Below are 8,301 nucleotides of genomic sequence, written 5' to 3'. Positions count from 1 at the left end.
GGAGAGATCAGGTTGCAGTCCAAATGATGCAGCTATAACCCCCAAATTAAACGTTTAACAGAGTCAGGTCAGGGCATAATTTGAAACTGATTGTTACATCAAAGGTCCATGGAGCAGGAATAAAATTATGCCTTTATCAGTCTCTGTTGGCTTTAAGCTGAGGAATAATATTTTCTTTGAACTTTGACCTAACCAAAAAAAGGTTGTGCTGCTATTGTTAACAACATACTATAGCCAAATGTAAATGCAACCAGAGATTCAAAATTAGGTGTTTGCAAAGCAGTATCGTAGTCATCTTTTACAATGGCAGAGAATAAGGTTTGGGTATGTCAGAGTGGGCAGTTTTTGTCCTCAATAAGTCAGAAGTCTGTTTTGAATGTGTACATACATCTGTGATCACAAAAGTCTGAGGGCTGGGAACCTGAATTATTCCGTTTGTGAGTCAGATTTGATGCAAGGCAGACATGGTGTATTTCCTTACATTGTTCTACCCTTCAACTCTGACTTAGAAGGGTGATTTTATTGAGCTTTCAGGGCCATATTTTTGAAACTGTTCAACAGCGAGCAGCTTCTATTGGGGAAAAAATATTTTAAAAAACAGAATAATAAAAACATGCCTTTCTGTCTTTAACTATATAATAATTCATGCTGTATGCTATACATTTCAATTATCAAAACACACTGAAATGCATTTAAATTAATTGGCCATTACTTTTTTGACTGTCAATGAACAACATAGGGAAAACATTAAAAAAAAATCCCACAGAAAATATATACCAAGCCTTCATTTTAGGGCTAAAATCCTTGGAACAAATCCGCTAGAATTACACCTTCTCTGGCAAATAGCAGCAATTAGGATAGATGCCCTCCTCTAACTCGGAGCCATGCAGCTTGGGTGACAAATATGTCAAATTAATACATCACTAGGTATGAAAGCGCAGTTAGAATTTGACTGAGGTACTTCCAGCCTGAGAAAGGGAACGATTTATCAATGCAAACTTAATAACATCTATTTGAATCTAACTAAAAATCAATATTTCATTACCAAATTGTTAGTGAGAATGAAGAAAAATTGCGGAAGTCGGGCAGTTTGGTGGAAGAGAAGCATCAGGAGTTCAATGTGAAGACGGAATGATTCATGAGGCCAACCCAGTGGAAGGGTGAAGGAGGACGAATGCAAAAAACTTGGAGGGCCCTCTCTCTTGTGACCTTGGCAGTCAGAGAGAAAAAAAATACAAGAAAATGAAAGTGACTGTCAACTCCCAACAGGGATGGATCACACCATAAATCAAGCATAGCCCTGAGAGAGAATAGGGGCTTAGGGCGGGGGATTTATTGTCGAGAGGGAAACAGTTGGTTAATTTAACTCTTTGAACCTTGGATGCCTTTTATTTGTACTTTAGGGGAGTTCATAAAACATACGTGAATCTTTTCTCTTTGAAACAGTTTACATAAAAATATGTCAAGAGCCGATAAATGGTGAAAGATTACTTTCCATTGGCTAAGATTTAAAGTACAGTATCAATAAGCATTTCCTTGAGACTTGGCAAAGAGAAAAACGAGAGAATGAGGCTTCCCTGACATAAAACTAAATCACTTGGTAGGGAGGCCTAATCCATGAGAGGTGTGGTTGGGTTTTTTTGTTGGTTTGGTTTTTTTTTTTTTTTGTGATTTGCAGAAAAAATATAGATTTAAGCACATTCGTATTTCTATTACTGAGATAATGTATTGATCTTAACAGGAAGCCAGAACCATTTTTTTTAAACCTATGCTACAACTAAAACCTATAGTTTTTTTTAATCTATATATTGGTTAGTTTTTTAAATATGTTCTCTGACAACATTTTTCAGGATAAGAAAAATGATAAATATACAGGAATTTGTAACTGCCCTTTAATAATGGCTTAAGGAGAATCACAGATGATGTGAACATTACATCTGTCAACAGTAAATTAAAACATAGTCTATGAGCATTTTATTTGCTGAACTGTGACACACAGCACCACCTCTATTTTCCCATCAGACCTCTCTTTCTGTCCTGATTGAATCTTTCTTCTATTGATGGTTAAGATGGTCTCCTTAGTGGGCCAATTTCAGAGGCCAGTCTTTCATTTTCAGCTGGAATGGATTGAAAATGAAGTATCTGGATTTCCAAACAGACATCTTAATGGATGCATCACTCCATCCCATTTGGGGAAAAGCAAGCCCTCCATATCAGCACATCTACAAGATGCTCTGTGAAGCACAGTTCGGGTACATATTGGTGGAAATGTGTGAACTAGAGTCCATTTGCTTTTTTCTGTGAATTGAAGAATGGTAGAATAAATGACATTTTGTTTATTATTTAGACATATTACAGAATATTTTAAGTACGTTACTCAGGCTCTTTAAGACAAGAGCTTATTCTGATGTTAGCTGGTCCACTTAGGCCAGTCTATGTGGATCAGAGTTCTGCAGTTGGAGACTTATTTTCAAAGGAGCTCAGCACATTGGGCCGTCTGGCCATCATTGTCACAGTGGGAGCTGCTGGGTTCTGTGCACTCTTGAAAATCTGGTCCAGTTTGCATTGTGAAGATGTAGGCTGGGAATAAACTAGCCACATGGGTCCTTCAAAACAACTGCAGGACTGTTGGTGTGCTGAACTGCAATGCCACCATAGGAAGATGATACTTCCAGGAATTGGAGTCACATTCACCAGGCAATCAGCAATTCTCACACTGCAAGAGCATCTTCACAAGTAACATTGCATTTTATTACTGAGTAAAGGGCTTGGTTGGTTAGTTGGGTGCTTGGGTTATTTTTGTTTTTTTTTTATATAGGGGTGGGGCTGGAGAAGGAGGGTCACAAATATGACAACAAAGTGAGGGTCACAAATATGTGCCATCCAGGTGATTCAGAAAATGGATAAAATACCAGAGGCAAAATACTTGTTGGCCTCTGCATGTTCAGTAATACCCATATTTTTTCCTATATATAGGATTCATATCAAGACTTCACATGAACATTTGCAGGTCTCATCAAGGTCAGAAGTACATTTAAAAAAAAAACTAGAACAGGAAAAGGCCATCAGGACCAATGTTTCTCTTCCTTTTTGCCTCCTGTCTTAATGCTGGAACTTAGCTCTAATTGCCATTTATTTTTTATTGCTCTCACTATGTTTCACATATAATGTTTATATAAATTTGGGGGGGAGGAGGAGTGAAGAAACACCAGGAAATGGAATGCAATTGGAGTATGTGAGATATGGCTTTTTTCTTCTTTATCACCGTTTCCTAGCAGTACTTACCGCATGGATATTAATTTATTGTTGAGAGTGCTGCAGAAGTGTGGTTCCTTGTATTCTGTTGAAGGTTTGATGTACATTCCAGATGGCCACCATGTGATCAACCCAGCCACAGGCAAATAGGATATTTCTTTGTGTCTAGATCTGATTTCTTTGCCAAATCCATACATGTCTAATCTTTGCCCATAAGCCTGCATTCATTCATTGTTGTGTTCTTTTTCTAAGACATGTGTAACAGCTCCACAACATTCAGACCTTGCACATAGGCAATGATGATGACTGCAAACATGTAAATTCTGTTTACATTGAAGACTCTGCTGAATGCAAATAATAATTATCCAAATACAAAAAAATGTCTTTCTGGCCTTCTTAGCAGAACAACAATTCCTCTCTGAAGAAAGAAGGTTTTAAAATTTGTATAAGATGGGTTTCAGTGCATTGATACCATGCTGCTTTAAGAACTAAATGCTTTGATTTTGTGTGTGAGGAACTGTGAAACATTGCTCATGAAAGTCCCTGAGCAAAGGCCTTGTAGTATCCCTGCTTTGGTGCAAAGTTTTGATGCATATGGATGGGGGACTCTCTCTGAATATCACAAACCTTCTCCCCCACCTTCAAAAAGGCAAATTTCAGATTACCCAAATTCTACATTCCAAAGTACAATAGTAGAAACAACAACATGAAAACCTTCTGAATCATGATATTATTAAAGGATTTCAAAAAGCTGCCATGTAGTCACATTTATATTTCCTGATAATTTCCTAATTTCCTTTCAAAGCACCTCTCAATAATATGAACTGTAAAAATCGTTCGATTTCTGCAATGTGTTAAGAAAATATGGGGAGGGGGGAATTAAGAAGGCTCTATGTTTTATTATTCTGTTCATAAAGCACTACAGAACTATAACTGCAGCACAGAAAAGAAACAGACACTGTAGTGTCTGAGGTATTCTGTGCCATAAACTCCCATAATAGAAACAGATGGTAAAAACGCCTTGCAAGTAAAGAAACTACTGTACATGCAGCTCTATCCTAATGTATGAAGAGATTCAGGCCTGACACTTAAAGGAATACATTTGGAGTTATGCCAGTACTACTCTATAATTTAGCAGTTGGTATTAGAGATAAGAGAACCCACAACATTGAGTTTAGAATACTTTAGAACTTCTCTGAAGCAGAACCTTTTGGAACATCTTAAAGGGTAGTCATTTTTGGCTACTCAATGATAAGCAAAACAATCATTTTGTGGGGAACTTCCCCCAAACTCTGTATAAACAGAGCATATTGGAAAGTTCTAAAATGTCTGTGAACCTAGATAGAGCTTGTCCAGATTTCCTTGTCTCTATTAGGTATTTATCCAAATATCTAATGTGACCTAAGGAGAGCTTGTGGCAAAAATCACACCCGTAGTGAAACTGGCAAAGATATTGTATTCATTTTTGGAGCCTAGCTAAAGAAATGTCACTTATTTCACCTGGCATTGTTTCACTAGTTTTGCCATGAGTGAAAGGAAATATAATGTGTGCATTGCACTGGAGGGGGAGCTGAAGGTCAGAAGTGAAATATAGCTTTCTGCAGCACTTGGTCTCAGTCTGAATGTTACCTACATTATCATCAGAGCTCACTGTCATAATGGGGAGACCTTGTCACAGGAGGGAGGTCACCTAGAAGCTGGAAGAAAAATTGGGGGAAAAATACTAAATAAGATAGACTAAAAAGAAGCAAGCCTTGTATATCTGCACTCCCAAACTTCTTTTGTGTGTTTGAGAACCGTAAATTATCAGCAAGAGACATTCTTGTCCTCTAAAAACTATGAAATTCCAGTGATGCCATGGGCTTTAGGTGCTGCTCTTCTAACTTTTTTGTAAATTTGTTATTGGTGTCTTTCCACCGGTGTGTCTGCCTTTGACCCTTATGCTTCCTTGATGGCTGGGATTTATAAACTCCAATTCTATTTCAGTACAGCAGCTTTCTGATATTTGGGGCAGGGGAGGGAGGTGAATATCAGATTGTTTTAATTAGAAAACAGACCATGACAAATAAACTTTGATCTGTGTCCCTGGGACCTTTCATCTAAGGATTTCAAAGAGCTTTACAAACAATCATGAGTTCATGTTGAATGTGTAGCCAAAGACAAAAAAGAAACAAACATTCCCTTGTCCTTTCCCTGTCTGCCTCACAAGCCAATCAAACCTTGTGATCCCCTGGGTGTAAATGTAGATCTAAATTTTGTGTGAGAGAAGGCTTGTACTTTATTAAACTAGGCACAGAGCTCAGGTAAGTGTATCTCTTCTCTGTGAGAACCAGATTGCCATTAGCATTATGACTGCCTCCTCTAGTTAGGTAGGCTCAGCCTATCTGTCCATAATGTTAATAGATGTTTATACTGGTATCTAATAAGGGCCAGATTTATGAAGGAATTTGGGACTTAGGCATCTAAGTAACTTTAAAAAGCTGGCCCTAAGCGCTTGGAGACTCAAATTGGGATCATGTGACTCTTATCTGGGGACCTCTCCTTTGAGTTTCATAATGGCACACAGTTTTAAAAAAACTCACACTTAGAGACTGCAAAAGATTTTGCTTCTTCTTTCACTGAAAGATTACATGGCTCAAACTACCTCTCACTTGAAATACATTTAGTTTCATTTCTGCCTGAGAACCCACAGCCAGCCATGTTGTGTGTGGTTTCAGGTTTCCTAATGAAAAGTTTGAACAACTCTAGATTTAAGTTACTTTGTATTTTCCAAGTATCAGATGTTGCTGTTTCACAAGCAGGTGTTAATAGGCAGCAGTGCAAAACATAAGTGGCAGTATTTTGGTGCTACCTCTAGGAGTGATCTGATGGTGATCTCAAATGAAGGAGTGAAAGTAAGGAAAATGAGGTAAATACTTTAAAACCTTTTTACTGGAATCTGTAATTTCTCTTTTATACCCATGTAGTTATATTTGAAAACAGCCTTTTATCGCTGTGGTTCCTTCAAAATTTTGTGTCAATTTGCTAGGGGTTTTTTTAAGTGACATTTTGGCCATGTAACTCTACTAGAAATAGCAGTGGTAGAAGCATATTTTCAGTTTTTTTATGTCCATTCTGAAAGGCAACATGAAACTTAGGAAAATTGCCCTTTTTTTATGTACATAATCTTTCACTTGTATCACTGTGGCACTTGAAGGTCTGGGCTTTTCCTAACCTAAGACTGAAGAATATGAAAACATTGATGTGATGTTTTGGTGAATTTACATGTCCTAATTCCTTCCGGGGTGGGGAGTTTGTGCTGTCCAGAGGTTGACTTGGGGCTTGCCCTAATTGGTTCAGGGCCTGCCTAAACTTTTGTTTGGATACCCAAGACCACTCTGGGTGTTGCAGTTGCTGGGAAACATGAGATACAAGCTCATGCTAACTGTGCATGCACACACATGCCACCAGGATCCAGAATGACCAGAATGACTGAGGACTCTTACATGGAAATATGTGAGGAGGTTACAGTATAGGGTACTTTGTTCCTGGCAGGGACAGTTTTCTGTGGCTAGTGTATTTCTCAGGCCGTGGTAGTTTATGGTTCCTTGCAATGATTCAAAGAGGCCACAGCCACAGATAGTCCCATTATGTGGACAACTGAAATAAGAACTGGGATGAGAATGAACAAACTCACTTCACTTGTAATGCAAAGTGGAGGTGATTCGTTGATTCCTGGAATAAGCCTAAATTAAAGGTTGCCATTTGACAATAAAAGCTACTACTGTCGATCTTTGCTATGAGTATGATTTAGGCAAGTGGCACCTTGATTATGGTATGTGAGTGCATGCTGTCATTTAGAAGGTCTACATCTAAATGTTATATAAAAATGATTTGATATACATAGCGAGGTACCAGTATAAACAGCATCTCACATAAAACATATTCTTTCATCTTGGTTTTGTCACTACTTTTTATAGTTTAAACCTCTCTACTTCTGTATCTCTCTTTTATGAAAAACTTACACAAAAATGTTTGAAATTTCCCACATATTTATTTTACTGCATGTAGCACATTGGTCATTTTTAACTGTATTGTGAAGGCTTCATAAACTGCAAAATATAACATTTCATTATATATTTACAGGTAATTATTTTAGAAATACAGTTTAAATGCAAGTTATCTTTATTGCTTATCTGACTGAAAAGAACTAAGCCAAACCTAAAAATCATAAACCCTTCCAAACATTATATTTTATGCAGTCCAAAATGTGACACATGGGGTCTTTAATAATTCACTGCTTGTTAACATTAAACAACTGTTAACATGCTCAAATAATTAGTTATGCTTGCTTGACATGTTTGCATCTTTAATAATTGATGCATTTATCTTAATTACTAACAGTATTATGGTCATAATATGCATCTTTTTTCTATCTTAAAATTTTAACAAAAACTGACTTTTTGCCAAAAATGATTATCCTCCAAGTTTTAATCACTTGTTGTAATTAAATTGCAAGCTGCAGTATTTTATTAAAAATATCTTTTACCAAAATATTTAATGGAAAAGAGCTGATTTGTTGTTTATGCATCACAGTTAGTAAATATTGCATAAGTTTCATATTATTCGTTCAGAGTGGATCTATAAAAACATAACATTCTTAATATGAGTCCGTTTCAAAGCTGCTAAAGTAGTCTTTGTTTCTCCCCCAAATGGTTTGCAGAAGTCAATGAGTAATGTATGATAAAACAAACAAAAAAATTCATTGTGATTGTATATAGGTTGCACATAATATTAGGAACCCAAGATCTGACTCTGCTGTGGTTGTGTGTGTAATGGAGCCTTGAATGGAGTCTATTTGACATGAAATGAAGATGAGCCTTAAAAACTATTTCATTCGTCAATATTCATCCCAGTCAACATTTTTCTTGCATACTACTAATAACAATAATTGTGGTAGAGCTTTGTCTGTCATCAATTATTTATTAAAATCTTGGTAGAGGTACAGTGAGGCTAAATTTATAATGTTAGCCAGTTTTACAAGGAGACAACATTTTTATGATAGGT

This window comes from Emys orbicularis, chromosome 14 (assembly GCF_028017835.1).
Source record: "Emys orbicularis isolate rEmyOrb1 chromosome 14, rEmyOrb1.hap1, whole genome shotgun sequence".
NCBI lineage: Eukaryota > Metazoa > Chordata > Testudines > Emydidae > Emys > Emys orbicularis.
The sequence above is the reverse complement of the archived record's forward strand: the minus strand, read 5'-3'. Positions refer to the sequence as shown.